At 40.2% G+C, this 20,748-nt stretch overlaps 1 pseudogene across 1 annotated transcript in view; it reads right to left on the bottom strand.

Annotated features, from left to right (window-relative positions):
- Positions 1 to 20,748, bottom strand: part of LOC148031608 (serine carboxypeptidase-like 42) — a 114,675-nt pseudogene that overhangs the window by 85,026 nt on the left and 8,901 nt on the right. The gene's annotated exons all lie outside the window — the stretch shown is intronic.

Raw genomic sequence — 20,748 nt, forward strand, 5'->3', positions numbered from 1 at the left:
TATGAAAACCCTAAACGCAAAAGAGGCACAAACCCTAAACGCAAAACACAAAAGGGAAACAAACCCTAAACGCAAAAGGGCCGCAAACACTAAATGCAAAACGCAAAACCTACCCTAACCCTAATTATTGGTCTATATAAGGGTGGGAGGTCTCAGTTGTATTTATCCTTTTGGCACATCCATGCTACGGAAGCTCTATCAGTGTGACTACTCAAGCTTTCTATTCTATCTTTCCATTCTATCATCTTGCTTCCATTATGTTGAGAGTAACTAAGAGGGAGAGTAAGAGGTGTGTTGAGCAAGGGACTGAGAGAAGGTGAAGCTCTTCGTAATCTTCTTGCTTTTCTCTTCATCTCTACTAGCTCTTCGACTCGTTGGTGTGCTTGGTGGTGGATGCGAAGGAGCAATGGCATTGGATCATGTTGATCATGGTCGTGGAACCATCTTTGAGACTTCGAGTCATCAAACGCAAGAAGGTAAGGTAGGTGAATTCACTACAACTCGAGCTAGTCTTGTGTTCTTGCTTTCTTGGGTTGGAGAGGAGGATGCTTGGTTAGTTAGAGCGGGGTGTTGAGAGCTGGGGATCCTAACAATCACAATCGACCGACTCCTTCCCTTTTGAGTGTCACACTGTAATCCTTCTTATGCTACTCTACTGAAAGCCATCATGCTCATCCTGATGAGGTGGCCTCATTCTTCTAACCCCTCGTAGCCACCTCCCACCCCTACTTTGCTCCCTTCTTGTCTAATCCAGCAATAGATGTGGCAAGGATGGTTTTGATACATAGTAATCCTACCATTACATAAAGCACACCATTCAACAACCTACTATTGAAAGCAAACCCTTGGTCCCCACATAAATCCTACTGAAGCACACCATTCAACAACCTACTATTGAATGCAAACCCTTGGTCCCCACATAAATCCTACTGAAGCATAAAACTAAACCAAGGGGATAGGCCACTCAATCCCTACACTAAATGCATCAAATTACTAGCTAACCCCCTGCATAAATAGCAAGGGGTGTTCGATGACTATACCGTTGAACGATCTGATATATACATGATAGAGTAGAAATATGGTCAATCATCACCTGGCTCATAATCCATACTAACCATCGGCGGCCAAAACAGGACATGTCAACAAGCAGTCCCCATAGTAACCCTGGACTAACATTAGGAGGCAATTCTAAAATCCCCTCCAAACCACAGTTTAAGAAAGACATCTTCAACAAATGTATAATTAGCTAGGGAGTCTACAAAGCGATTCCACTGTCAGGGAATCAGCTGGCAAGTCACTACCTCAAAGATCTCAAGGGTGTCCAAGTTTGCACGATGGTACATCCTTAGAATGGGATCACTCACACTATAGGTCCCATTCAATTTGTTGATCATAACTGCTTGTCGCCTTTCACTAATAACCGGCAAATACCACTACGTCTTGGCTAGATTCAGCCCCATAAGCAAGGCCTTGTATTCCACCATGTTATTCATAAAAGCAATGTTGTTTCATCCACTTCTCCCTACTTCCTAATGTAATAAATTTTGCAACCAAATCTCTTCAAGATGTAACACTATATTTAATAGGAAATTTGAGAATTCTCATATAGTTTAGGAATTTGCAATATAGTTAATATTTTATCACATGATCAAAGGTTATGATAGTCAAAATAGTTATAATAGCAAAGTGCCAACATTTCCCACTTTTTATGCCCTTAAACAGGGTGGAAATTTTGGACAGAAATAGGGGCAAACTTTCAAAAATGTGGCTAAGGCAAGAGGTACTTTTTCAAGAGTTGAAAATGCTCCTAAACTGTCCCAAAACAATTCTAACAGCAACTTCCTTCCTCACGACAAGCTTAGAGAAATGCATGCAAAAGGATTATGCTTCAAATGTGGGGAGAAGTGGTCATAAGATCATACTCCTAAAAGAGTCTCTTAATTGGCTGAAAACTTGCCCATACTTTGTAGGTTGATTGGAAATATTATTGCCCATACTTCTTCATGGTGATCACTCAAGACGTGGAAGTTGAAGAAGAACAAGATCAAGAAGGGAATTTATTGCATATTGATGCATACCCAATGATTGAAGAGATTCATGAAGAAGAGCATGCCACCAACGAAGAATTCTATGATCCCATGGATGAATTTTCATTTGATCCAGGTGGTACTCATGATTCTCATGCTTCCTTGTGTACTATCTCACATGATGCATGGACCGGTTGCAAAGGGGCAAATACACTTAAACTCCAAGGTTTCATTAAAGGCAAGGTTGCACATATTTTAGTGGATACGGGCAGCACTCATAGCTTTGTCAATACCAAATCTTTGAATGAGCTGAAGTTACTACCCATTGATACGGATTCTTCCTTGCGGATACAAGTTGCCAATGGTGTATATGAGTCTAGTAAAGAAGTGTGTCCATGTACTTCAATTGAGCTATCGCCCTCTTGCACAATAAAAGTAGATTTGATCATTTTGGATATGGGGCCTATTGACATTGTCATTGGATGTAATTGGCTGAAAACACTTGGCAAATTCACCTTAGACTTGGAGCAAATGCAAATGGGATTTAATTGGCAAGGACAACACATAGAGTTGAAAGGCATAGACCACAAACAAATAGAACTCAACTCCATGAAGAAATTGCGAAAAGAAATCAATGCCAATTCATGCATCTTCTCTCTTTTGCTTGCAAAAGTAGATGAAGGGTAATCAACAAATCAGCCATTTTCTTCGTCAAAGAAAAGGGATCCAAGATTGGAAGAGCTATTGGAGAAATACAAGGATTTATTATAGCCACCATCATCTTTATCTCCAAAGTGAGAGGTTGACCATCCTATTGATCTGTTGCCTAACACAAAGCCCATTGACAAACCTCCCTATCGCTTATCCAAGTTTGAAAGGGAAGAAGTGGAGCGACAAGTCAAAGAATTGTTGCAAATGGGTTTAATTTAGCAAACTCAATCACCATTTGCCTCTCCCATGCTCTTAGTAAAAAAGAAGAATGGATCATTTCGCATGTGTATTGATTATCAGGATTTGAACAAGTCAATGGTCAAGAATAGGTATCCTATTCCCCGAATTGATGATCTTTATGAGCTTAAAGATGCAAAGGTCTTCATCAAAATAGATCTTCGTTTGGGTTATCATCAAATTCGAGTGAAGGAAGGAGATGAGTTCAAAACGGCCTTTAGGACTGAAAGAGGATTATACCACTTCTTGGATATGCCATTTGGGCTTTCCAATGCACTCGCTACTTTTCAAGCCCTCATGAATTTAATATTGCAGCCCTTCTTGCTTAAAACAGTCCTTGTTTTCTTTGGTGACATCTTAATCTATAGCAAATCCAAGGATGAGCATTTGAAGCATATCCGAGAGGTATTTGACACATTACAAAGACACACACTCTTTGCCAAGATGACAAAGTGTTCTTTCATGGAAAATGAAGTTGAATACTTAGGTCATGTTGTGGGAGAGCAAGGCATTAGAGTGGACTCCAATAAGGTAAAATGTGTTAAAGAATGGCCTACTCTTATGAATGCAATCTCTTTGAGAGGATTCCTTGGATTATCATCCTTCTATAGGAGGTTCATCAAGAATTATGCTCATGTGGCAGCTCCATTGATGGATAGACTCAAAAAGGAGGCTTTCTTTTGGGACTCCATCACCAATCAAAGTTTCAATGAGCTGAAATCTCTTCTAATTTTAACACCCATCCTTGTATGCCTGGATTTCTCTAAGTGTGAGAGAGGACGGCAGGATCGAAGCTCAGCACAGAAAACAATAGACAGTGTGAGAGTGAAGCACGATACCCAATGCAATAGACTGAAAGTACAAGGTACAACCCTTAAACCTTAGGGTTGTAGGGGGTGTTCACACTTGAACACAGTAAGTGACCACAAGTGTGTGTCATAAGCACATACAAAATAATACCATAAGTCTGGGGGGAAAAAGTCTCTTCTACCGAGAGAAAAAAGTGCTCCAGTGTCCTACTGATCACCAACACTCCTATGTGAGCACAGGCGTAAGTGAGGCGTGAGTGAAATACCCAACAAACCCCCCTAGAGTGAAGAGTGATCAAGAGTACAAGGATCATCCGCCACCAAAGGAGATCAAATTTAAAGCATGGCGAAATGCTTCAAATTTTTCACAAGGAAGAGCTTTGATGAAGATGTCTGCCACATTACTAGTGGTAGGACAATAGACAACAAGGTTGATATCACCTACATGTAGCCTCTCTCTGACAAAATGATAATGTATCTCAATGCATTTCGTGCGTGCATGAAACATTGGGTTCCGTGCCACTACAATGGCACTCTGATTGTGAGTGAACAAAGGAGTAGGCTCCGTAACAGATACATCCGGATCAACTAGCAAGCGTCTAATCCATACCCATTCAACTGTGGTAGTGAAAGCTACCTTGTATTTAGCTTCACATGACGATGTGGCAACAGTGGACTGTTTCTTGCTAAGCCAAGATATGCAAGACGAGCCAAGAAAGAAACAATTGCCACTAGTGGAGTGATGTGAATCATAATCACAAGCCCAATCAGAATCACTATAAGCATGTAACTGCAGTGGTCGCCCCTTGGCGTAAATCAATCCAAGAGATCTAGTACCCTGCAAGTAACGAAAGACACGCTTAACAACTTGCCAATGTGACAGGCGTGGATATGCATATATCTGCTCGAGGCTAAAACTACAAACTGTATGTCTAGCCTAGTGCTGCATAAGTAAATAAGACATCCAACTGCTGGAGCATATGTGTGTATATCAAACAAATCACTGTCATCATGTAGTGATAACTTTAGTCCAGGTTCCATTGGTGTACAGAGACTGGCTTGCAATCCTGTAAGCCAAACGTCTCAAGAAGTTTACCAATGTATCTTGACTGTGATAACCCAATACCTCTAGCATCATGTATGAACTGAATGCCCAAGTAATAATGCAAAGACCCCAAGTCTGACATGTCAAAAGTTTGCTGCAAATTTTGGTTAAATGCTGAAATCTTATCAGCATGTGTCCCTATAAGCAATAGATCATCAACATAAAGACAAATGATCAGCATGGATCCCCCCTCTTTACATACGTAAAGGGTAGACTCAGATGAGTTGTTTATGAACCCTTGGCGAAGCAAAAAAGCATCTATCTTTGTATACCAAGCTCTAGGAACTTATTTAAGCCATATAAAGCTTTTTTCAGCTTGCAAACCAAGTGTTCCGAGCCCTCAACTATAAAACCAATGGGCTGTTGTACATATACTTCCTCATGAAGTTCCCCATATAAAAATGCGGTTTTAATATCCAACTAATACAGAGTCCATCCATAATGAGCAGCCAAAGCAACCATAGGCCTGATGGTTGTCATGCGGGAAGTAGGAGCAAATGTCTCCTCATAGTCAATGCCTTTTTTTTGTGTATAGCCTTTGGCTACAAGCCTTGCCTTGTATTTTTCAATGGATCCATCAGCATTCCATTTAAGCTTGTAGACCCATTTTGTTCCAATGGCTTTCTTCCAAAATGGCAAAGACACCAAATCCCATGTTTGATTCTTAGTGATAGAATCCAATTCAGCTTTCATTGCTGCCATCCAATGCACACTCTGTTGTGCATCCTCAAAACATTCAGGCTCCTCATCATAAAGGGTGCTTGTTGCCATAACGAACTCCATGGTATGTGCAGTATCATGCATACGAGCTTGCCTTCTAGTACAACCAGCCATGGGTGCATCTAGATGACTATCTTTCATAGTTTAGAAATATCATCTAGGCATTTGTCTTGCCACCTGACTATGCATAAGCTCTTGCTGCATTTCAGTTTCAGCACTTTGCTGAATATTCAGATCAGCCAATGGGCTGATTTTCTGCATTTTCCAAAGGAGCAGCTGGTTGAACATTGAGTTCACTGCTGAAATTCCAACTGAATCACCAAATGTAATGGGCAGCAGCCCTTCAAATACATCACGGGCAGCCTGATATGTGTCTAAACCAACCAAGGACAATTCTGATTTTTCATCAAAAAGTATATTCCTAGTGACAAACACCTTCTTAGAAACAGGATCATAGAGTATGTAGCCTTTGCTCTCACTGTTATATCCCACAAAAATGCATTTAACAACCTTGTTATCCAACTTTTTTCTGAGTACGTTTGGAATATGAGAATATGCAAGGCACCCAAAGGTACAAAATTGTCCAACATAAGATTTTCGGCTATTCCAAGCCTCAAAAGGTGTAATTTTCTTCAAAGCTTTGGTGGGGCATTTGTTCAAAACATGGCAAGCACACATGACTGCTTCCATCCAAAAACTATGAGGCAAGCTCTTTGCCTTCAGCATACATTTGGCCATCCCCATGAGTGATAGATTCTTCCTCTCTGCAACCCCATTCTGTGGAGTATAAGCAGTAGTGTACTGATGGACAATGCCCTTCTGCTTCAAAAAAGAATTCAGCATAGAGGCCATATATTCCCTCCCTCGGTCCGAACGGAGAGTCTTAATTTTACAACCATATTGGTTTTCAACAAGTGCAATAAAAGCCAAGAATGCATCATACACTTCTGAATTTTTGACCAAAGAGTAGACCCAGCAAAATCGAGTAAAGTCATCAACAAAAGTCACAAAATAGTAACATTCTCCCAATGACTTTGTTTAGATATGCCCACATACATCTGAATGCACTAACTGCAACCTAGTTGTTGCTCTAAAAGCAACATCATGGGGAAATGAAAAGCAATGCATTTTCCCCAAAATACATTCTTCTCACAAAGTGCTTAGGAGGTCTCTCTAGTAGAGGTAATCTATCTAGCATCTACTACGTTGTAAGAGCATCAAGCTGCCAAAGTTTACATGCCCCATCCTAGCATACCATAACTCTGCCTATATCATAGCAGGAGTAAGAGTGGATGTCAAATACGTTGATTGATCAACTAAAAGAGCATCCAACTCGTATAACCCATAACATAAAGTGTCTGTCAAGACCAAAGTCATGTGTTGTTTGTCTCTCACCATGCATATATCATCATAAAATGTGACCTGCAATCCACAACGTGCCAAAGAAGAAATAGAAAGCAAAATCTTCTTTATGCCTTGCATGAACAAAGCATCCTATAGGTGGAGAATAGAGCCATCAATGACTGTGAGCACAATCTTCCCAGTACCTGGAATAGGGTATGATGCATTGTTTGGACACTGCACACACTTGCCAACTGGAGCAGCAAGCAAACGAATCTCTGCGAGATGTAATATGCCTAGAAGCACCACTGTCAAAAAACCAAGTTCTTGCATCCTCAATAGAGCTAAATGCTCGATTAGCCCAAGACGGGTCATAATTGCATGTGTAAAAACAATAGTCCCTGTCTGCAACAAAGGACACGGACTCAGTAGCAATGGAAGGAGCATCAGAAACAGACATTTCAGACTCCTTCTTCTTCTCCTTGGCGATTCGCTTCATGCACTCAGTGATGTAGTGGCCTAGCTTCTTACAGTAATGGCATTTGCCCTTTTTGGCTTGCGTACCCCCTTGTTTTTTACTTGCCTGTGATGTGCCAAAAGCCCCAGAACTCTGCGGAGCATTCTTTGCTTGGCTACCTTTGCCCTTCTGTCTAACCATAAAATCCTGCTCAGAGGCGATAGCATCCACATCACTATTTTTTCTTGTTTGCTCCTCCTCTAGAAGCAAACTAACTAACTAAAGAAAAGTGATTAGCTGTGCGGCAATCCTCATGGTGAGGTTTAAGGACGTATGAAAAGCCAAGTACGAAGGAGGTAATGAGTTTAAAGTGGTAGATATCATCTGTGCATCCAAATAGTACTCATCAACATTCATGAGTTGCTCTCGCAAGTCCTGAATTTTGTTCAAGTGATCCTAAATAGAATCACCTTCATCCATTTTCAATGTCTCTAGCTCTTTCTTTAAGAAAGAGATGTGAGTTTCATTCTTGCTTGCAAACATCTACTCCAAAGTTAGCCAAGCTTCTCGTGAAGAAGCTGCTGAACAAATGTGGGGGATGATTGACCATTGAACTGCCAATGCAATCAGCGACAAAGCCTATGCATCCCTGTATCCCATGCTTTTTGAGCTGCTGATCTTTGTGGAAGTGGCTGAAGTGGAGCAGGCTGAGATGCCCGTTGTGCACGTCCTCCTAGAGGAGTAGCTGGAGCCACAACTCCAGGTCTAGCTTCTTCTCCACTGATATAATCCCAAAGATTTTTGGCCAAAGTACATTCTTCATCATGAAGGACCAAAATAAATAGTTATTTCCATCCAATATGTCCTCCTTGGATACATAGATGAAGACATCTCCTCCCTGATTTTCCATGATGATCAATTACCAAGAAAAAACAAAAGAGCAATGTCAAAGCAGGACCACACTGGAAATCTAAAAATTTCTAGAAATTGCAGGAAATAACTTTCTGCAATTAGTGTATAGAGGTGCACTCTGTCAAAATTGTTTGTAATGCACGTAGTCCAACTTGCAATTAGTATTCATCAACACTATACCAACAAAATCCCCAAAATTTCTTGCCTCAAATTTATTCAAAACAGTCTTTCTGTGACTGTAATTCCAGTGCGTATGTCAATGTCCTCAGAAAACATAAAAGCCCCAAAAAATTTTATGAATGTGCCAAAAAAAATTTCATTCAATATGTCCCAGACATGTTTCTGAATCTGTGCCTGATGCGTAGGAACCCTTGCTTCCAAAAATTTATGCTCGAACTAAAAAATCACGGGTTGATTGGTGCAGATTCAATAGGCAAGTGTCAGGCGGGTACAGTCGTTAGGCAGGCGGACCAGCTGTGGACCATTGACTAGCAGCACAAGAGACGTGTAGCGAGCACTAGCAGGGCGTGCAACTGATGACATGAGAACTTTCAGGCAGGACATCGCAAGCGAGTTGGCATACAAAATAATACCATAAATTTGAGGAAAAAAACTCTCCTACCGAGAGTAAAAAGTATCCCAGTGTCCTACTGATCACCGACACTCTTATGTGAGCATAGGCGTAAGTGAGGCATGAGTGAAATACCTAACACTAAGGAGTTTATCATATGTGCGGATGCTAGTGGAAGAGGAATTGGGGTTGTTTTATGTCAAGATCATGGAGTCATAGCTTATGAGAGCCGAAAGCTTGATGACAAGGAGCGTCAATTACATGTTTATGATCAAGAGATGATAGCAATATTGCATGCTATCAAAAAGTGGCATCATTACATCTATGGCAGCCATTTCAAGGTCAAAAGAGATCACCGAGTGCTGAAATACTTCCTTTCACAACCAAATTTATCTCCCAAGCAACAAAGATGGTTAGCTACTCTTCAAGGATATGACTTTGAGATATCTTATATGGTTGGAAAAGACAATGTGGTGGCAGATGCCTTATTAAGAATGTGGGCATGTTCTATCTCTACTATTTCAACCATGCATAAGGATTATATCCATGACATCCAAGAAGAGTATTTGCTTGATGAGCAAGCATCAAAGATGATGAATGAATTTCAGCAAGGTAAAGGAGAAGAGTACCCCAATTTCAAATGGCACAACGGTCTTTTATGGTATCATGGTAGAGTCTACTTGACACCACAATCTTCTTTTAAAGACTGAATTTTGCATGAGATGCACTCTTCGCCTTTAGCGGGACACCATGGATTGTTCAAAACATTTGATAATATCCATAAGAGTTTCTATTGGAAGGGCATTTGAAGGGATGTTAAGGATTATGTTATACAATATCTTCCATGTCAACAAAATAGAGAATCCTCTCTTCTACCCGATGGTTTACTTCAGCCACTTCCTATTCCTCAAGGCAAGTGGATTGATATTATAATGGATTTTATTGTAGGATTACCTACAACAAAGCATGGGTGGAATAGCATTTATGTGGTGGTGGACCAGTTGACAAAATCAGCTCATTTCATCCCTACCAAGGCTCAATTTATAGCAAAGCAAGTGGTTGAATAGTTCATGGAATGTATTTTTAAGCTTCATGGTATGCTATTGAAAATAGTATCCGACCGTGATACTAAATTAATGGGAAGTTTTTGGAGGAGTTTGTTCACTTCTATGGGAATAATTTTGACTTCTAGCACAGCATATCATCCCCAAACCGATGGCCAAATGGAGCTTGTCAATAAACGATTGGAAGTCTATCTTCGTCATTTTTGCCATGACACTCAAGCTTTGTGGGATCATTGGTTACATCTTGCTGAATTCTGTTATAATAACACTCATCATATGAGCATTGGCATGTCTCCATTTGAAGCGCTTTATGGATACAAAGTGCAAATATCTTCAGCCCTTTTTCATGAAGAAGTAAATCCACAAGCCAAGGTTGAAGTTAAGAAAATGGAAGCTCTTTTGCATCAATGCGAGGAAAACATTAGGAAGGCACAAGATGTTATGAAGGCTTATGCTGATGAAGAGAGGAGACCTTTGGAGTTTGAAGAAGGAGATTGGGTATTTCTCAAAGTGCCTAAATCTAGATATGCTTCTCTTAAAGGTGGTCATAATAAGTTGGCTCATCATTACTAAAGGCCTTATCAAATCCTCAACGAGTCGGTGAGCTTGCATACAAGCTTAATTTGCCTTCTTCAACGAGGATTCATTCTACCTTTCATGTTTCCCAACTTAAGAAGTATGTGGGTCTAGCCATAAAGGTTTTAGAGGAGCTACCTCCCATAGATGAAGATGGTATCATCATTTATGATCCTGAAAAGATTCTTGGCGAAAGAGAAAAGGTTTTAAGGAACCGTTCACTGCTGGAGTACCTTATTAAATGGCAAGGTTTGCCCATAGAGGAGTCTACTTGGAAACCATAATCATACCTTGATTCTTTTCCATGGCTTTTGCAGGAAATAGAGTAATATATGAACATAATAGCTTGTTGTATTACATTTCTGTCATAAAAATAATTGCTCTACGATCATCAAAATTGGATTTTTATGGCATGGCTAGATACTAGGGATTGTCCTCTACATTTCTATAACTCATATATGGTGATTGGACATTTCTTCTTCAAGTTATGGCCATTCTTGTGCAGCAGCCTGTTTTGGACAGTTTCCAGCAGTATATTCAAATTTCATACTTGTACTTCATTGACATATGAGATCTTCTTCAGCTTGGAGTTTCATAACAGCATGGATTCATCACTTATAAAGCTATCCTTGTAATCTTTCATTGTAAATCGTCCCAATTCCATCTTTGAGGACAAAGTTCTTTTAGGCCGGGATGGCTTATAATAAAGCATAAATGCCTTCATCTAGGGTAGGCTAGGGTTAAGTATAAAAGGGGGAGATGTAACATGTGAATCATCTTTTTGCCATTTTACAAAGATTACATGTTTGAGGTCTCAACCTCCCACCATCTAAGAGGGTGAATACTCTTGGCCACCATAGCTTGGGGTGCATACCATGCTGCAACCACTCATCATTTGATTCTCAACCAACATTAGTAATATCATTTCATGCCTATCTACCTTGGCTATGGTTTCTTGCCATTTTATGTCTATTTCTTGTATTTTCAGTTTAATGGCTACCTGTGGGAATTAGCTTCTTTACACACTAACTTCATCTAGACAACTAATAGCAAAGGGTGAGAAGGATTGTTGGTTTTCACATATGACTATCTAGATGAGCATACATAGTGATTGACCGCCTTCCACCTTTTGACTATAGCCTTGACTACCCTACACTTTCTCTCAACCAATCAGAGCTAAATCAGGTGATCAAAGCTGATATCTTGAGGACTAAGACAGCGAGGATATGGATCTACCCACCAGTCCCTCTAGAATCGAGGATGAAGTTCTACTAGAGTCTCTTTTTTTGTGTCTCTAATGATGGATTCATCATTCGGCCAGTATACATGGACACGTATCTCTCCCACAACATATAGGCTGCTATCAAACAAATTCATACCTCCTTTCATATGCTATAGATGGAGACAAGCAGATGGATAGATACTCCAGAAGAGGATAGGATTGGCCAGCTTTGTGACTGAGAACTTGAGACAGAGGAGTATTACATATACCATCATGTCATGGAGTACGAGGACCACAGATGCCAAGGTCTTTTCCTCTTGGAGCTCCACAGGCACCACGCATCAATATAGGGAGATAAGATGCCAATCAACCAAAGGGACCCACACAAAGAGTAGTGACAAACTTTTTTCAGATCTAACCCTATTGACACTACTAGTCCTGCAAAGATAGAGCCGCCCCGCCAAACACCCATTCCACGCCATGGAGTCACATTAGATAGAGTCATTTCACTTCATCAAGAATGATGACCCCCCATCTACCAAGACCACATCCAAGGAGGCTGCACTACAATTAGATTGGAGCCATTATCACAAGAGAGGTTGCGTAACTCACAATGACATCATACTCACATGCATTGCCACCGAAGACTCACCACCAAGCATATCAGTGAAGCAGTTAGGGATCACATCATAGCTGACATCATGTGTAGAACTTGAGATCAGCTATAGCCTACAGTCTCCACCACATTTTTTTGTACATAGTTTTGTCAGATTTGGTTTTCTTTTTCTTTCTACTGATGGGATAACATTAGACATGATTCTACTCTAGCATAGTCCCATTGTGGAGTTATTCTTAGCATTGTTTCATAAGTCACCCACTTATTTACTTTGGATTTTATCTCATGGGGCACATTGGCCTTATGTAGACATTAATATTGTTAGCATTCCAAACAGCTCATGTGTGAGTTTGACCTATACCGACAGGCATGGCTAGGTTATTTAGGCATTTTATTATGGTTATTATGATGCTTATTTGGGACAATTTATGATGGCCGACCTGCCCCTAATTTGGCATTATTTTCTTATTTATATACATGGCTCCCTCCTAATTCAATTAGATCATCACCTATAAGTTCTGAGGAGAGAGGGAGCCAGTGCCAGAGACTCACAGTTGTACGCGTCATTCTTGTGTTTGGTATATGGATTCTACTTGTCAAGCACATCTCTGAGTTCTCTTCTTTTGCAATATTCTTCTGTTTTTTGTAACTTTAGTCTTGTGTTCAGCAGTTTATTTCAGTACTTGTCTATGTTTCCATTGATGCACCACTTCTGACATGGTATTAGATGTAGGATCTAGATTCTTGCTGGAATTTTTCTCTATTGATTATAGGTCTTTCTTCCCCCTACTGATCGGGCTTGTGTTTTTCAGACCAGCAACTTGCATTTTTAGCATGCGTCTGGATTCCAACTTGCAATCATCGGTTTACTATCTTCAATGCTCCATCAGCCTGCATTTTTCATTTTCTACCCCTAACCATGGCTGAGCGACTATTTGTACAGGCCGTTTTTGTTGTTTCTGGCAGTTTTTGACTGGTTTTTCTTCATTTTGTAGTAGTTGGCCTTCATTTCTGATTAGATTTTTCGTTACACTGCATGTGAGCTCTCATTTTGTGAAGTCTTTGCTATTGGTTTGGCTGTATTCCCTCTCCATATACCTTCTATTCTCTATCTTCTCTTCTTATCCTATCCCAATGGCTCCTCTGTGCACTTCTACAGATGATAAGTTACATGGACCTAACTATCTTACCTAGAGTATTGTGATGAAAGCTTGGTTTGTGCAGAATGGGATTTGGTGCATTGTATGTGGAGCTATTCCTTGGCCTCATCATCCTTTTCCTCTTCCCAAAGATTTTGATGAGGACAATTATGAGGAAGTTGTGCTTACATGGGATTTGGATGATACACATGTGTATTTTCCACTGCTTCGGTGTATTTCTAAAGAAGTCCTACTGATGGTTACCTCTTGTAGAACATCTCCCGAAGTATGGTCAAAGCTTTAGATGTTGTATGAGGCACCTTCTCCCACACTTGCTATGACCCTTTATGGATAAGTTCAACAAATGAAGTTTGAGCTGAAGGACATCATTCAATCATTTTTGCTTCGTGTTACACAGATACAAGACCAGCTTCAACACATGCAATTTGCCCTTCTAGAGGCACATCTAGTGGGAACAATACTCTACAAGCTCCCCCCAGAGTTTTATGGAGTGGTCAATGCTTTGCGAGCGTAGACATCCTCTACACCTATGACCTTTACACATATGTCCTCGATGTTGCTTGAGCATAAGGCATCTTTTCAATTACAGGGGAGGCTCTCATCTCATAATGGAGGTTCTAGTGAGGCCTTTATAGCTTCAGACCAGAGAGATAGGAAGAAGAAGTGGAAGGCCTAGTGTTATCACTGTGGTAAGAAGGAACACTTGTGGAAGGATTGCAAGGAGTTAGCAGCCTCATGGAAGAAGAAAGAGAAGAAGAAGAAGTGGAATGCAAGCTCCTCCAATGAGTCATCCTCTTTCTCATACTCCGACTCCACTCCTCTGGCCAAGGGAAAGTCCAAGGCATAGTAGGGATCCACTTCTTTAGAATGAGGGAAGGGCTTGATTGCCCCTTCGTCTACTGCTTTCTAGTCCAAGTGATATAGTTATCCCTCACGACTCTCCAGTGCCACAATATTCTTTTATTTTCTTTCTCTTCTATCTTGTGTTTAGCAATTTATTTCCGTACTTGTTGATGCAGATATATATATATATATATATATGTGTGTGCGTGTTTATTCTCTTTTCAATCTAGTCATACACTTCTACCTCGTTGCACTTTGACAGGGTCACCTTAGGCTAAAAAAAAAGAAACATATGGGCTTGGCCTAATATACTCCCTTTTTTATTCTAGTTTTAGACCTGAGAGGAGATGTTGAGCTAAAAATGCATTCTATGCTCATTGGACATTCAGCCCCAAAACAAGCTTAATGAACCAAATTACCAAACTTTCATTAAAAATAAATGTGTTCTTAGAGAGTGTCTATGTCCCATAAGCCAAACCCTAATTCGAGAGAACCTAGCCATCTATAAATAAACAAGCTTCCCACCACTCAATCTCAATCCCATTTTTGCAGCTTGCAAGTGCCTTATCTCTATCGTGAAGGATATCTCAATCAAGCTATTTCTCACTATTATCCATCATCAAGCACTTGATGTCCAGTCCCCTGCTCTGTTGTTGGTACTGGTTTTAAGCCTATTCATGCTCTTATCCAGTTGGCACCTGCTGCCCACACCCATCAGACCCTATTGCCTACTGCCACATGGCTTATTTGTTGTGTTTTGAGTTGAACAACCAACGAGGGGCTACATTTTTCCATTTCCATTATTGTCTCTGTTGTTGTGACATCATCCTATCTGTTGTGTTTTGCTAATCACCTGTATCATTGAAACCATCCTTCCTCCTCAAATAGGGTGGTAAATAACCTAATTAAGAACTGATTATAGCAAGCATAAAATTCATGGAAACTGAAAATGCACACTTTACCACTTTAATCTTGGATATTGAATACCTTTTTGGGCCTAAATTTGGCGTCCCTCTTGTGGTATTTCTTTATCTTATATTGTAAATGGAAGGAGTACAAGTGAGATCCTCTAATCTCCTCCGCTAATCCAAAGTTCCCCTTTGCTATCAAAATTGGCCAGCAAGCCTCCAACCAATTTACCCGTTGCTTTGCTGGGGAATTAGCCTTCACCCTACTCCTTGAGAGAAAAAATCAACCCCAAATCTAATATTGGCTGACTAACCTCTTGAATCTCCTTGAAATTCCTCAATTTCAATTGCTGGAATTCAAGTCCTAGTCCCTCAATTTTAAGCATGCATCTTGAGGCAATTGTCAAAGCCCTAATTTTTTCTATAAATTAGAGTTTACAATAGAGATTGACTGAAATCTCTCCCTCTAATAGCTCAAACACCTGGAAAATGCTGAAATAACTTGAAAGATGGCTAAGGGATGAAAGAGAATGTTTCAGTTCCCGACTAAAACTCATACTCATTTGCATACATTTGTACACTGAGTAGTGACCTCATGGTAGATATATTGTCAGCATAGTACCTTGGATGCATGCTTAATACATCTGAGATCCACTACATACAAAAGCTCTCCACAACTAGAGGAGTGGAAGTGCTATCTCCCACTTTAGCATTAGGCAATACTTCGGATCCCTGCTCTCCTAAATCTAATTGAGCGCTCGGCTCTAATTGAAAGGCATCTAGGTAAAGCTGCAACAACTAAGGATGGTTTGCCAGGTTATCCTCTTCTATCCATTTTGTATCTATTGGTGAAACAATGTTGAAACTTCCAAGAAGCATATGGAAATTTTACCTCTAACTTGCCTCAAACCTCCACTAGGTTGTAGGCCTTTTTTCCTCTTCAGCATTGCAATGCTTTATACTTTCACATTGTTGCAATTCCAACTTAATTAATATGCAATATGCATCTAGTTGACTAGCCCCTCATGTGTATTTGACACACTAAGAGCACTAGATGGATTAGGAAACATTCTTGTTTGCATACTTTGGACCATTGCAATGTGATTGTGTATGGGAATTTGCATACTACCATCCATACCAAGATACATATTTCCATACATTGCATGAATTACTAGTAACATTTTTCCTCATGACTAATACTATGCAAAGCATTTGCATGATCGGCATTAATACCATGAGTCCCAAACACAATGGGATGCATATATGCATTGCCAAACTTGCTAGATTGAGCCCTAGCATCATGCAAATATTGTTATACATGGGGTTATGCATATTACTAGCCATATCTGGATACATTGAGCCTTGTACACCATGCATTGGTTGTTATGTACCATAAGTTGTATCATACATCTCCGTATGTGGTCCTTGATCCACTATAGCATAGAAACTAGTGCCATCAACATAACCTAGTTGCCCCATAATTACATGCATGCCTTGCTATCCAAAAAGCTTTGGATTGGCACTTCCCAGTTAGCCTTGCATATGTATTAATTGCCCCACTGGAATCATTTACTTATGCTCACTACCCACATTTAGAACATCATGTTGTTATATTGGCTCTTCCTTCAATGCATCTTGCTATCCTGAAGCTCCTAAAGACAAATTCCTCTTCTTACCTTGGCTACCCTCCTTTAATAGGTTCAAAAAATGCATGAACTGAGAATCATTTGCCAATTGCATAAACATTTCAACTACTGTCCTCAATTGATCCTTAAACTGGTCATCAAATTTCTCTTTCTCTTGTTGATCATCAACTTTTAAAGGCCTAGAAGGACCCACATTTTGGTCCAAACCAACATTATCAACTTGTTGTCCATGCTTTGCACCTTGTCCAAGATCAGTATTGCATTTTCCCTGGCACTTTGTGAAATTTCAGATTGAGAGGCATCATCCCTACTTGATCCCATCTCACTTTCTAAAGACATTCTTGTTGTAATGCTCAGCTAAATACAATTTCACCACTAAAGCAAAGCTTCTGATCTTCAATCAAGTACCTCAAACCCACCAATTCGAGGGAATTGATGGTATTGTGGCGATGGAACCATGAAACCAACCTTCCTCCTCGGATAGGGTGGTAAATAATTTGATTAAGCACTAATTACAGCAAGCACAAAATTCACGTTAGCTGTATATACACTCTTTTCCACTTTGATCTTGGACATTGGATACCCTGTTGGCCCCAAAATTGGCATTCCTTATGGTATTGCTTTATCTTATATTGCAAATGGAAGGAGTATAACTCAGATTCTGTGATCTCCTCTGCTAATTCGAGTGCCTCTTGCTATCAAAACTAGCCAACAAGCCTCCAAACCAAATTTTCCCTTGGTTTGCTTGGAGGATTGGCCTTCATCTTGCTCCTTAAAATATAAATTCAGCCCCAAATTTGATATTGGCTTACTAGCCTCTTCAATCTCCCTACAATTTCTCAATTTTAAGTGATGGAATTCAAATCCTATCTCCTCATTCTAAGCGCGCATCCCAGACAGCTGTCAAGACCCTAATTTTTGCTGTAAATTAGAGTTTACAGCCGAGATTGACTAAAATCTCTTCCCCCGATGGCTCAAACTGCTAGAAAATGCTAAGATAACTTGAAAGATGGTTAGGGGGCGAGAGAATGCTATAGAGAGAGAAATTTCAGAGTTTCATCGTGAGAAACACTGAAAAGCTACTGCTGCCCTGCTCAAACAGCCATTGAAGCTGTCACCTACAACTTAGGACCATCAAAAAGATGGCCCATAGTAGCTACAAATCACATTAGCAGCATCTCCTTGCTCTCTAACAACCTCCTTCTCTCTCATAATGGTTGGAATAGACTTCCGCCAACCCCTAAGAACGTTTTTTCCACTTGTATGAGCAAGTTTTGCCAAGTGGCAACCTTCTAATCCTATTTTTCAACATTATCCGGCCTATTAAAATTAATTTTACCAGCCAATAATTAAATTGGCAAGGCCAATTTATCTTCTAAATATCCTTAAAAAATTATTGACCCTTAGATAGGCATTAATCAATCAATTAATTAATATCTAGTCTCTAATGTCACCATTGACATTAGTGGCCAATAAATTTGTCTAGATCCAAATCTAACACCGAATACCACCTAGTACCTCTGAGGCATATCTTATTACCACTTTTGCCTTTGACACCCACACTACATCCTCAGGGTTCTTGGCATGTTAATTAAATGTTATTGGTAATATTAGAGCATCTCAAAATTTCATGTCCCCATGGCATCGATTGCCTGCCACATCATTAGCAACTACTATGTTTTGTTGTCTACTACATTGCATGCCCATCTATCACTAATCCAGCCATCATAGAGCTATCTTTGCTACTGTCAAACATTCTCAAAGGTTGTCTGCTACGATTAAAGATGCATCAAAGTACAACACACTCTTCAACTTGTACTCTCTACCCCAATTCTTGAGACATCTGAGTTTGAGGTTCAATATTCACCTTACATAGTGTATTTGTTGCATTCACCTTGCATAGTGTTCAGTATTCACCTTGCATAGTGTGTTTGATGCATTGAGCATTGTATTTATTCACTATTCAAATTTCTTCATCTTCTCTGTTCATCGTCTCTATGTCACCCTAACCCTAACTATGTTTCTTTATTAGTTTGAATGTTTGTCATATAGTTGTGTTTGTATTCTATAATCGAGCATGTCTTTACAAGGGTAGGGAGATTCTTCAAAAGATAAATGTCAAAAATAAAGATAGCAAGACTAAACTATTTACTAGCAAGTTTAAATTCTTAAAAAAGGTCAACAAACTAAAAATCAATCTGAGCCCTTGTGTTTGAAATAGGCCCCCAACCTAAAGCACGCCCCCTACTTGAGGAACATGAAATGACATTATTAATAGTTACTTTGTACTTAAATTTTCCCTGAGGGGACGTTCTCGAGGCATTATTAATAGATTTTTCTTCTCTTGGAAAAAACAAAAACAAAGACTTAGTCTAAGTCATTCTTTCAAAAGGCATGCAAGGCAAAAGGTCATTTTCTAGTGCCAAGTAAGTCATTGAAAGGAAGGCTTACGGAAACAAATGCTATCTTTGTGAACCAGAGGGGCATATATCACATGAGTGCCTAGAATGTAAGTCTAAAAACTCTACAAAAAGGCAATAAGCAAAAAACTACAGCTAGCATGGTACATAATCTTGTTGGTGAGCAACCAAATACAGATGCTTTAGAACTATGTCATGTGTGGGGCAAAGTGGGGGATCAGAATGCTGTAGTTTGCTTTGATGTTACTATGGTCTCTCTCACTACCATCCTCCATCTCACGCTATCAGATAGACCCATCAAAGTTGGTGATAAACTACTTATTTTTTGGCCCTCTCCATAAGCACAAGAGGCTGCCTGCCTCTATGCACATTGGCCAAGGCCCTAGACCAAAGCATTAAGAGAAACTGAGCTCCCAAAAGTAGCTGGACGCCCAAATATAAGGGCCACTAATTATACAGGCACTAAGCCCAAAAAGGCACTCAGATGTCTGGCCAGACTCCGGGCACAAGCAGAGATGCTTAGAAGTCCCTAGTTCCAACTATGACTTTTCACAACCATGAATCATGAAGCCAAATACAAGCCTGTCTACTTTTGGCAGTTTTTACTTCTGTACTATATCTGCCAAGATCACTTACAATGGCCAAGACAAAGAACAATGGTTAGGGCAGGTCGCCTCTCTTGCTACTGTTATAACTAGCTATGTGGAAGCAGCCCATCCAGTGTCTCATACCCTAGAAATCCTTAGCCTCAGTTGCTGTAGAGTGGTAATTGCTGATGAAGACCTCTGCAAAAGATATGAGGAGTCAAACCTCCTCATCAGAACACATTCCCCTTTGGAAGGAACATGGGAGCCAATGCCAGTACTAAAAGGGCTAATCGTGGTCATGGGTTCCACTACACCTACTGGCACTGGTTTTGCTGTCTCCAAAGGTTTCTAAGTGTCATCATTCGTAGAACAAGAATCAAAATCATGCCTGCCAACTTGTGCTTGGCTCTGCTTGGAGCCTTGTCTTGTTTCCATTTCCAACACATCTTCATAATATGTGCCTCCCTTTCACAATATGAACACTTACTTTTCTTGGCTGTCCTCTTGCTGGCTCCAAATGCTTGTGCCTATTCCCTATACTAGGAAGAAAGATCTGGTTTCACAGCTCCTTCTCAAGCAGAGCTGCTCAAACTGGAGAGGCATAGCACACGGGTCAACTATAAAAGAAGTGCTAAAAGGCTTGAATCATGGTGGCAAGTTACTAAAGCAGGTATGTACAGACTGCATGTCGTCGGTTGGTGATTTGACTGCTGCCAACTTATCCTTGATCTCCTTCACCTAGGCGATGAAAGAAATGCCTGGGACCCCCCCTTCAGTGAGGGACAACCCATATAATTGACTCCCGAGGTTGATCTC

This window comes from Lygodium microphyllum, chromosome 9 (genome assembly GCF_053477565.2).
Source record: "Lygodium microphyllum isolate KBCC chromosome 9, Lygodium_microphyllum_v1.1.10, whole genome shotgun sequence".
Lineage (NCBI taxonomy): Eukaryota > Viridiplantae > Streptophyta > Polypodiopsida > Schizaeales > Lygodiaceae > Lygodium > Lygodium microphyllum.